The sequence below is a fragment of the Urocampus carinirostris genome, chromosome 2 (assembly GCF_059441175.1).
Source record: "Urocampus carinirostris isolate Australia breed hairy pipefish chromosome 2, RoL_Ucar_1.0, whole genome shotgun sequence".
NCBI classification, from domain to species: domain Eukaryota; kingdom Metazoa; phylum Chordata; class Actinopteri; order Syngnathiformes; family Syngnathidae; genus Urocampus; species Urocampus carinirostris.
In genome coordinates this window covers 60939725-60954147 of record NC_142350.1, presented here as the reverse complement: position 1 = coordinate 60954147, position 14423 = coordinate 60939725, and the positions used below count along the sequence as shown (strand labels likewise).

Below are 14423 nucleotides of genomic sequence, written 5' to 3'. Positions count from 1 at the left end.
CCTCCCCACTATCTTACCGGAACCCCTCCTCCTCCTCATCTCTGAACTGTCAGTGACACGAAGAGCATGCTGGGAGCAAGCATGCGCACTAGGTTGCCAGGCAGATTTGAGGCGAACGCCAGTTTGTTTATGTCCGGTAAACTCTTGGAGCGGCGTACTGTGCTGTATGTTTGACTTTGTAACTAGAGGCAATATTTTACCGTTTAGGTACTTCGTAAGCTGAAACCTTCGTATGTAGAGAGATTTGTAACGAGAGGTACCACCAAACTACTATACCCTCATACACACACTACTCTCACATATCACTATACTCTCATACGCACTACTATGCTGTCACCCACATACTACTAGACTCTTATACACACGCTACTCTCACTCGTATCACTATACTCTTATACACACTACTGTACACTCTTACATATTACTATATTCTCATACACACTACCATACTGTCACCCGATTCTGCTATACTATCTCACATGCTGTATTCCGATACTGGGAGCAACTCCAGTTTGACGTCAACTGTACAACATATTCACACAGATAAATGTGCATCGCTGTGGTTACCAAAAGTAAAACAACACTGTGAATCGAGGTGATCATGACACTTAGTGTATTTTGTTTCCCGTACATTTGTCAGGCACAGTCTGGCATAAGGCCAAAGCTATCCATTATAGCAAGAAAAAAGACTTAATGATTGACTTGAAATCGATTTATTGTTGCAGCCCTATTCTTGTTTGCTATCTGTTTATGTCTCCTGATCCGTTAACAGACAGTTTTGGCCCAGAATTCCCCAAATTGTACAGGTAACACGCACAGGAAGTCAGCCATTTTGGTTTTGCAAATATTTGAAGTGCTAGGCTCCTTACACATATTTCATACGCGGTTGTACTCATGTAAAACAAGCCTTTCAAATATGGGAAATAAATGAATGTCTTCAGGCCAACTAGAATCTTGAACGTATGTTATCATCAGCTTGTCAAATTGGAAGTCTCCCTTAGGTGACTTTTGTTCGTGGTGCCTCAGGTAACGCTGGCATCCGAAGAATGTCTTGGAGGGGTTCAAGTAGGGTGGTGGTCCGAAAGGGAAACGGCTGCTAAATATAGTACAGCGGACCCTCAGAAGTATTTCATTTTTGTGTGTTGCTATCATCTTCAGTCTTGTGATCCGCCACCAGACAGTTCCTGGCCCGGAATCACCCCGATCGTAAAGCCGAGAAGGCTTCGGGCTGCGTTTGTTTGGTTGCCACGGCGACCGGGGAGCCCCGACTGTCCCTCGTGATTGTGCCGTGACTCACCAGGGCCGATCTGATAGGCCGAGCTTGGAATGAGTGTGAGCAAATTGGAAAGCGTGAGTGCGGGTGTGTGCATTGTGTGTGCATGTTCCCATGAATAGAAGGCGTTAATTTAAAACTACCACGCACACACAAAAGCCCCCCAGGCAGAAACTGACACTGTCGACACAAACGGTTCCGCATTGAACGTCGTAAAAAGGTGGAGGCGTGTCTTTTGAGGTGTCCTTAAAATGTTCAAAGTTAAATATTTTCTCCATGAAGTATTTGTCAACGATGGTCAACTGAGTTCAAAGAGCCTTTATGCCACATATGGCCATTGGATTATTTAATCCGGGCCGGCATAAATTTCTGAATATGTCAAAAAAAGAAGCCAAGTCAAGTCACATTTCTTTGTATAGCCCATAATCACAAAAACGTCTCAAAGGACTGCACAGCATTACAAATATCCCCCATCCCCTGATCTTAAAGCAACATGCGGGCAAGGAAAAACTCAAAACCTCAGCATGAGGAAAATAAGAAACCTTGAGAAGGGGTCTCACTAGTGGTAATCCCCCTTCCAGGATGACCAGGGTGGAATAGATTTAGCATTGAGTCACAGTACACAAAACATAGTAAACACCAATAAAAGAGAACACTAGGTAACATGTTGAAATTGGTCTGGCAAGTGTATGACAGCAACGATGCCTCAAGCCTGTAAACTAGTCCAAAAAGTCCATAACAGCAACGACGCAGCTTCCCATCTCTGCCGGCTAGAAGCGAGTCTCTAGATAATTTTTATCAAAACATGTTTTTTAAAAAAAAATGTTTTTAATAAATGCAAACAAAATGCTCCCTCTGGCCACTACTGGGTAGCAAATGATACACCCTCAGCTCTAGGAGGCCCAGTTTGGTAGTTTTATCTAATGTAATTTAATATTACTGCCCATGCAATGCTGAAAATTTCTTGTACGCATTTTTATTAATTTCAAACCATTATGACAATTAAAGCAAATAATTTATTATTAAACTTGAATTTGTATAGCGTGCAGAGTTGGTTCAGGTGTAAAAGTGCATTCACTTCTCTTTTGAAATAAAACGGTTGATACTTTCACTGCCAAACATGAAACTCGTTTTTCCCACTGTTTGTGAATAAATGTGTTCGGTTTAGAAAAGATGCCTTGTCATTAGTGGTTCTAATATTAGTGTAGGCTGAGTGATAAAGAATAATACTAAAAAACTACAGTAAGCTATTAATTTCGAGTTGGCATAATTTTACTAATCCGGCCTGCCTGAGAACAGAAAGTCTGGATTCGGCCCCAGAACAAAACTGAGGTTAACATCTCTGCCTTGTGCTTTATTTTCCACTGGGCCTATCAGAGTTGTTTAGGGAAGAATGCATTAGGTTTGTGGAATGGGAGCTCGAGGGAGTGCTGGTGTGTGAGGTAATGCTCGTCCATTTGGAGAGGACGTCGTTGGGCGTCGCGTAAAATATACGCAGAGACGAAATATGGCAGAGAGGGAACGCTCATTATTGCATCCGTTCATTCATCCACGTTCGAAGTCCCTCCGAGAGACGCTGGCATTTATACTGTGTTCAACAAGATCACATGATGGTTTTTCTCAGAATCGACTCGCTTAGTCAGCAACTTGTGATTTCTTGTATCAACATTGTCTCATAACATCCTGCCAGATGTCTTGTCAACTCGAAGCTGACATACAGTTATTCCACAACAGTCCTCGCAGGTTTTTTTGTTGCCTGCTTCAAGTACCCCAAGGTTATTTGAGTGCTTCTAAGAAGTGCGAGTACTTGCACGTGCATCATGAATGAGCTGACTCATGTTTATGTATTGCATAATAATTGTCTTGTACAGCTGTTCTTTGTGCAAATAGTTTGTTTTCTTTTGTTAATTAATGATTGTTGTTGTTTTTTGTGCTGTGCTTAAAAAAGGCATAAACTATAAGGAAGTTTGTCAAATAGTCAAATATAAGGAACTGGCTTCCTGGGAAATCTCCTTTGCATTTGTCCAATATTAAAAACATAATAAAGTTATCGAAATCCATCCATCCATTATCTGCACCGCTTATCCTCAGTAGGGTCGCGGGGGGTGCTGGAGCATTTATCAAATTATTTTCAAAATTTAGATTTTAAATGCATAAATGGATACACATTATCATATATTGTAGTTTTCTGTTGAATTTCCTTTTTTTACGTCTTAAGTTTCATTTATATATTCATATTTTGACAGTTGTAATATTTAAAGTGACTGTGTATTATTTAGTGCCTCCTAGTGGCACAAAAAAACTTTCATTCAGTGGAAAAAATGATTTCGATGCTAGGCAAAAATACTTGAACTATCATGCCAAAGTTAATTTTTATGAAACAAAATTTCTCGACCTATAATTTTTATTTCTTTTACATAGTGTAATCCCTACCAAAGTTTGCCGCCATGTTTGTCTGCCTTGCTGCTACGCTGTGCTCTTAGACTTGGGTTTCTTTTGCATTAGAGAATACAGTACCATCTATTGGTCAAATATCACACACTGGGACTTTAAACATAGTGCAATCAGACATTTTTACCTATTTCTAAGCATGTGTTGTGTTTTATTTTAGGTATTCAAGACATTTCAATATCTAACCTATTGTAGAATTTTTTTTAAAAGAAGCGTTTTTGTGGGAATAATGGGGAGTGGCTGTTTGTCTTTTTTAAAGGCTGTTAGGTGATATTGTCATTTTAGAGGCCATAAACTTGATTGACTGCCAAGCAGATCACAGCCTTGCTTGTAAATGTGTGTATTTTAGTCAAGTAAACCCTCATTGATGCTTATCACCTAGCCATTACCGAGAAGGATTCACCCGCTTTATCCCCTATTTTAGGGCGCGGCTCCATGACGGAGGGTGTGAGCAAGTTTTATGAACGTAACGTGGCCGGACAAGCTTGAATGTGTGACTGATGTTAATACTACGAGAAGAAATAGTTCTTTTAACACGCTGCGCCTTTTCCGCTTTGCTCACGTGGTCGTCGGTATTGCAAAAGTTGACTTTCCCCAAATGGAAACGTATTCATTAGAACCAAGTGAGATGTTTTTTTCTCTTTTACATCTCGGAATTTATAATTAAAGAAAAAAAAACAGACCTAACATCTAAGACACAAGAATGTACTCCACAAATGCCATTCTTAGACCGCGGCGTCATTTGGAAAGACTCTTGATAGATAGCACAGTCTGCTTTCTTCCATCACTCAAAGTATTACAATTAGAGTTGCAACTAACGATTATTTTAACATTTGATTAATCTCACCATTAGTTTTTTTTTTGATTATGTAAAGAAATTGAAAAAAAAAAAACACATAATATCCTCTTCATTCAAATATTGAAATTTTGTGCAAGTCAAGTCAAATTTATTTATATAGCCCTTAATCACAAAAAATGTCTCAAAGGACTGCGCAGGATTACAATGACACAATTACAATTACCTGATCTTAAACCAACATTATATATATAACTCTGCAATATTAAATGGTAAAAATATCAGTGTTTGTCAAATAATTAACAAAATACATACACATGTAAGTAAAACTTGATTCTTAATCTGAAATGTGTTAACACCATTGTGTTCAAATTGAGTTTTTTTTATTTTTTATTTTATTTTTTACAAAGCACACTGCTTAAGAATACAAGTGTAAAAGGGTGGGCACCTAAAAGCCTTGGCTCCAGTCTACTCGCTTTGGGCACATGTTTATGTTAGATTTGTATTATTCAGCTGATTTCTTTTGTGTTTGGTGCAAATAATTTTTTTTTCCTTAATGGGTCATTGGAACTGTTTTATTAATTTAATTCATTGAAATGAATTAAAGAGTATCTGGCTTACACACACAGTTATTAATAAGCTAACAAGCAAACGGGAGCGAGCCAAGAATAACGTTACTTTTCCTCACTTAGTTATTCAGACTTTGCCAGAAAATTAGAACTTGATGCTCAATCTTACCCATATTATGTGAAAAGTTTTTTTTTTTTAATGAAGCCCAATTAAACACTTTTTAAGATTATTTAACAGAGATAAAAAGTATGTTACGGACACTCGCACAGTCATTAAATCAGCTAACAAGCAAACGCTAACATCAGAGAGCAACCAGAGACACACATGACATTTCACATATAACAAACAAATAAAAACAAATAATGTAGTTGCCTAGCCAGCTACTGAGCTCCCTTCATCCTCGTCGGTGAATCCAACATGTTTTCTTCTCACCATTAGGTGCCATATTACTTTTGCTCCATATGACGCCACGTGCTGTGTGACTCATAAATCGGGCGACACATTGCATCAATGAAATGATTTGTTGCCAACGCTTTTAATCATAGATTTGAATCGATTTGTTGTTGCAGCTCTAATTAAGATTTTAGTAAGAAGTAAAAAATGGACTCTACCAACTTTAAACTCGTAAACTAATACCACTCTGAGTTATTGGCTTACTTAGTCATGCCATACTTCTAGTTACCTTATTTTAGCTTTAGCAACAGCCTTACATTTTACTCACAATAAAAAAATGAAATGCATAATAAAAAAATTGCATGGGATGAGGGGTAGAGCTGGAAACGCACTGCTAACTGGGAGGAGCTGAGGCTAGCAGTGAGTGTTCTCAAGCACTCAGCCCTCTGGTGGTAGCATTTGGAAAAACTTTTGCACCAATGATTCAATTCTCGAATTTCTCGTACAGAGAGTAGCTTGTATGTAGTGTTCACTCTATATGCTTTCTCAAATTTGCGGAGCATTACAAAAAAATATTTTCGATATTTCAAATTTATCACAGCACTACTTTCACCAAGTAACACAAAACTACACTCAGGTTACATTATCATTTAAAAAAAAAAGTCTCAAATCAGTGTGCATCTTTTACCTCGGGCGTACAACTTACAAAACGTCACCGCCCGGGTGGCCGACAACTTTTTCAAGAAAAAAAATAAATCTAATCAAACGTTTGTTTTATTCAGATTTCGAAATCTTCAGTTTGGAAATTTCGGAATCTTGATTCATTTTGCAATTTGCATACTCGGCAGCCAATCAGAAGACTGCATCGAATAACTTCGTGTTTCCGGATTTTGCCGAGCGTTATAAGGTCGTGCTTTTGCATATCATTTTCCAAAGAACCCAAGAAAAATGGAGCAGTGGTTAGGAATCAAGCCAAAACCTCAGCCCCAGAAGAAATATTCAAAAGAAGCTTACAAAATATATGACGCTACAAAACGTAAACGTACACTAAAAGCATCGTGGAAAGAGGAGTTCACGTGGCTTGTAGCAGACAACGCAACGCAAACATTGCACGAATGAAGATGAGTAAATACTACTAGTAAATACTGATACATACTAATGGCAGATGGAAAACAGTGATGTCATATACACGCAATGAATGTTATAAGTAGATTTATAATAAACTTAATTTTAAAGTGTTGTTCTGTTATATACTCTGATTATCAATCCTTAATACATCGCAACAATGTTTTTTTTTTTTTTTTGCGATTGGTCATCTTATTGTGTTTCAAGTTGTGAAAAATGGGGCAGGCAACTTTATGGCTGGTGTCCCGTAACTTTTTGTCATGAGTTTCAGACACTGCTCAAATACTTGCATGCACTTAAAATGAAGTCATCCATTTTAATTTATAACAGTTATTTTGGATAAAAGCTAGCTTTGTTCTTTGGAAAGTTAGACTAAAATTAACTGCAACATCAAATCTGGCCTAAAAAAACATGTCTTCGTTCATTGCTGCTCTAATTTGTTATATTTTGCTCCTTAAAAAACAACGAGAGGGATTGTTCTTTACTGTGCTGATGTACAGCAGATGTGTTCAATAGCGGTTCACTTTTTGGACGCATGCTAAATGAGGAGAACTTTGTGACGAGCAAAGTTCTTTGGCAGGATAGTTTGTTAGTGTGCGCGTGCACGAGAGTTTATAGAAGTTTCCATGGAAGTTTGGAGTGGTCTCAGCTCTGCGAGTCACCGCAAATCATTTTAAGATGGCCGTCGAAGGTTCCCAGTGGGCCAGAGGGTGAAAAGCGGGCGCTTTTCCATTCGAGGCGGCTTCTTATGTAACTTTTGATGGCGTTTTGATTGGAACCAGCTGAATGTGGCTCGTTAAATGGTACAGTTCTGTAACTTGGTTGGACAATGGCAGGAAAGCCTCATCAAATATCAGTGTTGCCTTTATGTGTGGCTCCAGTGTGGTGCACTTATTATATTATTGTTGATAATGATGAACGTTTTTGTTTTCATCTGGTAATTGCCGTGTTACTGAAAAACAGAAATTTGTTATTTTTCCCGTTACCTCATTTAAAAAGTAATTTCTTTACCCCTATGATAACCGACCTCCAAAAGTAGTGCATTACTTGAAAGTAACTATCTAGTTGCAATAATGTGTATATACAGACGCTTCCCGAATTACGAACGAGGTTCCGGACGATCGTTAGTTGAATTCGTTCGTAAGTCGCTTCAGTGCTATATTTTGTATGTTTAAGGTTTATAGAAGTATGTTTAAGGCTTGTATAAGTAACCTGTATTGTTTTGTCCTAAAAAAAATAAACAGTTCATCAAATAATATGTTCTATAAAGATAAATAAAGTGAAGTTTGACTTAACTTAAGGAAGATGGGCTTCAAAGGTCAGGCTACTTCCTGTGGGGGAAAAAAAGCGATCCAATCACTTTCTCTACCGCATTAGTTTTCTTATTACACTTTTATTTCAAAAGAAACGGCTCGCCTCTTTACACTTTACACCAACCATATTGAATGGATGCACAAGATATTAAACAATAAAAATGTCAAACTTCTTAGCGCACTGGAGATGCAGTATAGAATGTTTACACACAAACTAGGAAGAGGAAGCAGATTTTTTTACTTCCGGGTGGATGCTGGGTGACCTCTCACAGCCCCACACGCCGGTGAGGGCGGAAAGAAGCACTACAGTACCGTCCTCTACTCGGAAAAAGGGTGCACACAATACAAAATCTAACTTGCAGTAATGTCCGGATATTTTTTCAACATCCCGAAAAAATAAATAAATTATCTAACGTTTTTCGTAACTCGAATGTTTGTAAGTAGGGGTGTGTCTGTAGTTTTAATTCCATGCGCCTTATAGTCCAGTGCGCCTTATATATGAAAAGTATATTACAAAAAACGTTTTTTCTGCGCCTTTATACATATATGTATTATAAGTGCAAAAATTACAGTACTAGTGTTGTTAACGATAAACACTTTTGTATTGATCTGGTAATCATAAAAAGACTTAAAAAATACCCGGCTAGAATGAATTTGAAAAAGGAGTCGGGCCTCGTGAGTCATTCCCTATTGAATGGTTGCAAAACCGCATTTGTACATTGGCGCCTCATATTACACAAAGACACACTCACACACTGTCGAGCGAATGTGTGCTTGCCAAGCTGCAGTGTTTGCATACAAATGATGAAGTTGACAGTTTCTCATGGCGACAAACCAAACAAAAGGCGTGGCGCTACCTCTTCAGTCAGCAAGCAGGCTCTCCCACCTGCCCTCTCATTTAGTTCCCCCTACAACTCTCTTTGATGACTTGCATACGGTGCAAAGTTTTGGGCAATGTGTTTTAAACTGGCACAATAGTACACATTGTGTCCTCCACACTAAGGCGCCAGTCACGTGACGGCCTCCATTTTACAACCTTTTCTGCATCGGAGGCGTATCGAGAGGCTCGAGCTGTGATGGATGAAAGAGTCTGTTGAAATTCGGGGATGCCTTTTCCTATGTCTTTGTGGTGACTCACTGGGAGAAAAAACACCCGGAGAAGCGAAGCGCAAATGAAACTAGGCACATGCTCACCAGATGTGCATGTGTGTTGGTCAGATGAATGGTCTGTGTGGCCGCCTCCTTTCCAGCCAACTGCAGTGCCGGACGGCAGCTGCTGGCGGTATAAAAGGCGATAACAAGATTGCTGTGGTCCAGCTGTCCAAGTTTGAAGTGGTGGCTGGTGTGCCTTGTTGCAGCAAATGGTGTCCTATGCAAAAAAAAAACCCTAATAATTGGTATGCGTTCCTATTTTGGTAATATGGTTTAGTTAAAGAAACCTCAAATTTAATTCAGATTCTGCTGTATATGAGTTGTAAAACCAATTTAACTGGGGGCTGCTGGAAACAGTCCGAGTGAAGCTGGGCCGCATCAGGTTTTTCACAGTAGAATCTCTGGTTACTATGTTCCGATGTTTTCAAATATCTTTATTTTTAAACTCAAGACATTTAAAAAAATATTTTATAGAAAATCCATCCATCAGGAATAAACCAATAAAATGATATTGATAATAAAAATACTGTCCTTCGTGCTGAAAATGCTGGTCTACTAGTGATCCCAAGAGCCAAGAAGAGATCCTCTGGTTGGAGAGCGTTCTCCACTCGGGCCCCGGTGCTGTGGAATGCTCTTCCCCCTGAGATTCGATCTGCAACCTCAGTGGAAATGTTTAAATCTAAGCTTAAAACACACTTCCATTCTATAGCATATAAATAAACTATATTTTATGTTGACAATATAAGGGGATGGTGTCATGATATTCTGGAGTTTGCAATAGTCTTTGATCTGTGCAGCCCTTTGAGACTCTTTGTAATTAAGGGCTATACAAATAAATGTGACTTGACTTGACAATACAGGTGATGTGAAGAACAGAAGAAACCACATATAGTTGCTCATTAGAAAACAATATTTGTATTCAGATTCAATTGCCTGTATTAAGAGTTCTTTAACTTTTAAACATGAACAGAACAGTAAACATGAACGCTTTGAAACATCTCTTGCCTATTTCTTGTTGCTAAAGATTCGACATACGTCAGATATCTGAGCCACATTTGGCTTGAGGGAGGAAGTAGTTGAGACCCTCAGTTTGGCTTGAAGGTGCTTATCATTCAGTCTGAAACGGTACTTGGACTCAACAAAGCGATATTGCATTTCCCACTTATCCTGAAACTGTGCTCATCAGGAGCCTTTCTCTTCACTGTGGGCTTCCAAAAAGACATATTTGGGGCTGTGTAATATATATAATTTCATGGTTTCAGTGGTTCTTTGAAATTTCAGTTTCTGTTCGCCGACCATCTTTTGCTAGTACGTCTTTGTACGGCTTCTTTTTCGGCCCATTTGGCAGCAACTTAAGAGCTTATGTTGCAATTTCGCAGAAAGCCCAGCCGATATCTCTACCTCAGGCGCTAAATGCCCAGTTGTGATTGGTAGGTTTGTTCAGCTCCGCACAGAGCAGTGTAAGGTATCGTTCGTACCAAACTTGCAGACCAAATTAACCCTAATCTTTCATATTGCAGCAACCTCCTGTGACAGACGAGCGAGACTTGGACTGCATGTTTTTTTTTTAAAATATGTGCGGTGTTCCAAAAGTCTCGGGTACATTTGAAGTTCCCAGAAGTCCGTGACTGTGAATGGTAGTAAGATAAAAGTTGTGCCATTTTAAAGCTGATTACATGAAAGTTTTTGTAAGGCTATTGATTTTTATTTTATTTTTTCAGACCCATTAATACATTTATAAATGTTGTTCAACGGGTATTTCGCAAAAACACTTTAATAGTAGCCACATGAGAGAAAGTCCATTGTAAGATGGCTTGGTAAATTTATAACAGATGGGTGCTTATACCAAGCTAAAAGAACGGAACGGCCCTCAACTTTAGAAGATGTTAGAACAAGTAAGAACTTCTTTCCAGCAAAGCCCTCATAAATCGATCAAAAGAAACTTGGAAACTTTACTGTCCTAAAACAACTGTTTGGCGTGTATTAACAAAACGACTGCACGTGACGGCTCACAAGCTACAGTTGATCCGACAGTTGAAGGACACGGATAAACCAGCTCGTTGTGACTTTTGCTTTGCAATGCAACAGAAGATGGAAGATGAGTGATTAGATGACCGGCTTGTTTTTCGTAATTAGGTGTCTTTTCTACCTAAATGTCATAGGTAATAAGCAGAACACTGGCATATGGGGTACTGAGAACACACATGAACTCCTTGAGCATCTGAGAGATTTTGCAAAGGTGTTTTGAAGAAAGCTGTCTACAAACATTCTTCTCTGAAAAGGCAACAGTTAATGGTGAGACGTACCTCGACATGCTGGAACACTGGTTAATGAATAAATTGAGTGAGAAAGAGTCTGGTGACTTCATTTTCCTACAGGAAAGGGGCGCTACCACACTGGAGGCTCAGGGTTAGACATGTAGAGCATTCAATGTTGGGTCAGATTTCTGCTTTTTTGCAATGTCAAAACAGAAAAGACAAAACAATGTCAAAATTTGTGAATTGAATACTGTTTTTATTAATTTGCATGGATTTAATTATCTGGCAGCTACTGGGTGAATGAGGGATCGTGGGGCGTTATCTTACACATGTCAAGTAACGACTTCAGGGAGCTGTCCTGAGGCTAGAGCCGTGAGCAGAAGTCCGAGACCCTGCATTTCAGTTCTTTTTGAGCCAATGAAAAAAGGTACCTGGCCTGGCTAGGTACAAAACAGTTTTAAGAGGCCAGCAAGCAGACAAGAGGCTTGGCTTACAAGAGGCCAACAGATTTATCTGAAGTCAGCAAGCTAGGTTCCAGCCAAACAAGCAGCACAGGACCAAACCCTGGCCCCCGGCGACCAAGCCTGATCAAACCAACAGTCCAGCTTGCGGGACCACAAGATAGTGTCCAGCCACTGGCAGCCAGCCATTGCTTCAACAGACTGCATCCGGTGGCCTTCGTCCCGACCAGGTCTCCAGCCTTGAGGATTCCTCACTGCTCTACCGCTAAGGACATGGAGACGGGGCCTACACTTCCATCAAACCAAAATAAAAGTAGTGCTAGGTATTGGTATTGTCGTGACAGGTGGATTTCTATAAAAATTTCAATCACACCCGGTTGATTTATATTTTATCTACAGTAATAATTAAGCCAATGTTGTTTTTCCTACCTAAATCGTGTCAGTTAAGATCCTAACTTCTATCATTCTTTGTTGTTCTGTTAGTTTCTTATGTAGATGATGAGTAAAAGAACACTCTATAAATCAGAGAATGTGTGTGTCTTTATTAAAGTATTATGAACTATCAAAAAACTGTAAAAATAATTCTTAAAGTTGTGTGTAGCCAACCCTTCATATTAACTAAAACTTTTTTTCATCTGTTTTACGATAATGATCTAAAAATGTATGTGGTGCTCCCAAAAATGCTAAATGAGTTTGAAAAGAATAAACTCTTTGGGCAATCGATTATTTGTTAAAATATTTTATTGACCACCCAAATTTCGCTACAGACAGTTTCTGAACGCAACACTGCCAGACAGATGGATTGGACAGTCTGGAAATAATAACTATCTCATGTTCTGGCCACGCAGATCTGCAGATTTTACACCATTCGATTTCTTTTTGTGGGGATTTGTGAAAGGATTGGTCTGTATGCCCCCTATTACAAGAGATGTGTGTGAGCTAAAGGCACAAATAACTAAAGCTGTTGAAACCGTTGCCAATTTAATGTTAGGACGCGTTTGGCAAGATTTTGACAAAGTGACTGCGTAAATTGTATTACACAGCCAATCAGAGCCAACGCCAAAATGGCATTTGAAGAAAAAAACTTGTTACCTACAGAACTAGCTACTAGTTCTCGGTCCATAAACCACAGACTCTAGCCACAGCGCACACACTCTACTGAAATTCCGAATCATGACCAACACTGTGCATTTAGTAACACGTATGAGGACTGAACAAGACACTGACATCTAAAGGTCACAACATCTCAGTCAGTTATAATATTGATCAAATCAGATACACAGTGCTCCATATGGAAATTTACAAAATGTCTGACATTGCAAACAGCGCTAGCGTCGCGCCTCCCGACTTGGGGACGAGCCAGGTATAATTGCGACTTGGTGCCGGTTTCCCTTTTGGCTGCTGGCAGTCTTGAACTGAATTAACATCTCATTTGTGTTGCGTCCAACTTGTAAACCGAATCAAGTCATGAGTTATTGGAGACTTAGCTGCATTTTTTTGGGAGGTTTTCCATCCGTCATTTGGTTTTACGCTGTAGAAATTGTGTTTGGGGTGATATTCAGAATAAACGTGAAGGGTTTACTGAAGGAATTCAATCAAAATCCCTAAAGTCATCTTCAACTTCAGGATTTTAGACTTTTTGTGTAGCTAACATTTTGATAGAATGTATCTACGCATTACAATTTTTTTTCAATGTTCTTTTGCTTTTTTTAGTTGATTTAAATATATTCTGAGGATTTCATTTCATTTTTTTCATTGGAAATCTTAAAACATGTTTGTTAATGTATAAAGTCATTGTTCCCTTGAGCACTGGGGGCGTCAGGGCACCACATACTGTGGTGTGTCTTGGGCAAGTACATCCTGGGGGCGCCCATCCCTCTCCAGGTTGTTTTTTTTTTTTGGTTGGGGTTTGCTCCCTACATGAAATATATAATATTGGTTTTTCATGGTTACAAGTAGCAGGAGAAGCCTCCTGATCTGACAGGGATACAGCATCTTCATCATCTGGTCGTTGTTTTTGTCAGTGTAAGGCTTCCTAAATCACAGGGTAAAACCTATTTTTTGAAATTTTGAATAGGTCTGTTTTCTTCATTCACATTGTACATGAATATTTAATGTTTGTATTATATTTTATGGTAAAATTATTATATATTTTAAGTTTGTTTATGCAAATTAAGGCCTTAAAGGGATATTGTGTATCATTTATCACCTCGTAGTGGTAAATAAAAAACAGCTTTTATTTAAAAAAATGGCTTGAATAACCAGCAAAAATACCTGAACTATCATATAAACTTGCATTTATTTTAAATACCCATAAGTCAATAAATATGCATTTACTTAAAATACCATGAGGCCCACCTAGAGAAAGCTGAGATTGTCCGCCATCTTTCCTAAGTGTACTCCCAAAAACAAAAACCTTGTAAAAAGTTGGGCAAAAAAAAACAAACTAGAAGAAAAATTGTCACTTTGGGTTTCCGTAGTTTGTATTCTTCCTTGTGCTTTGTATCACGAGTTTTAAGTTGCACTACGTAATACAGTGACATCTAGTGGTAAATGAATACACACTGTCACTTTAAGAAATTCCCCACAATGAGAGTCTCTCCCCTCTTCTTTCTGTCATGGTGCCAGTAG

At 38.8% G+C, this 14423-nt stretch overlaps 1 protein-coding gene across 2 annotated transcripts in view; it reads left to right on the top strand.

Annotated features, from left to right (window-relative positions):
* Positions 1-14423, top strand: part of lmna (lamin A) — a 58228-nt gene that overhangs the window by 15225 nt on the left and 28580 nt on the right. The gene's annotated exons all lie outside the window — the stretch shown is intronic.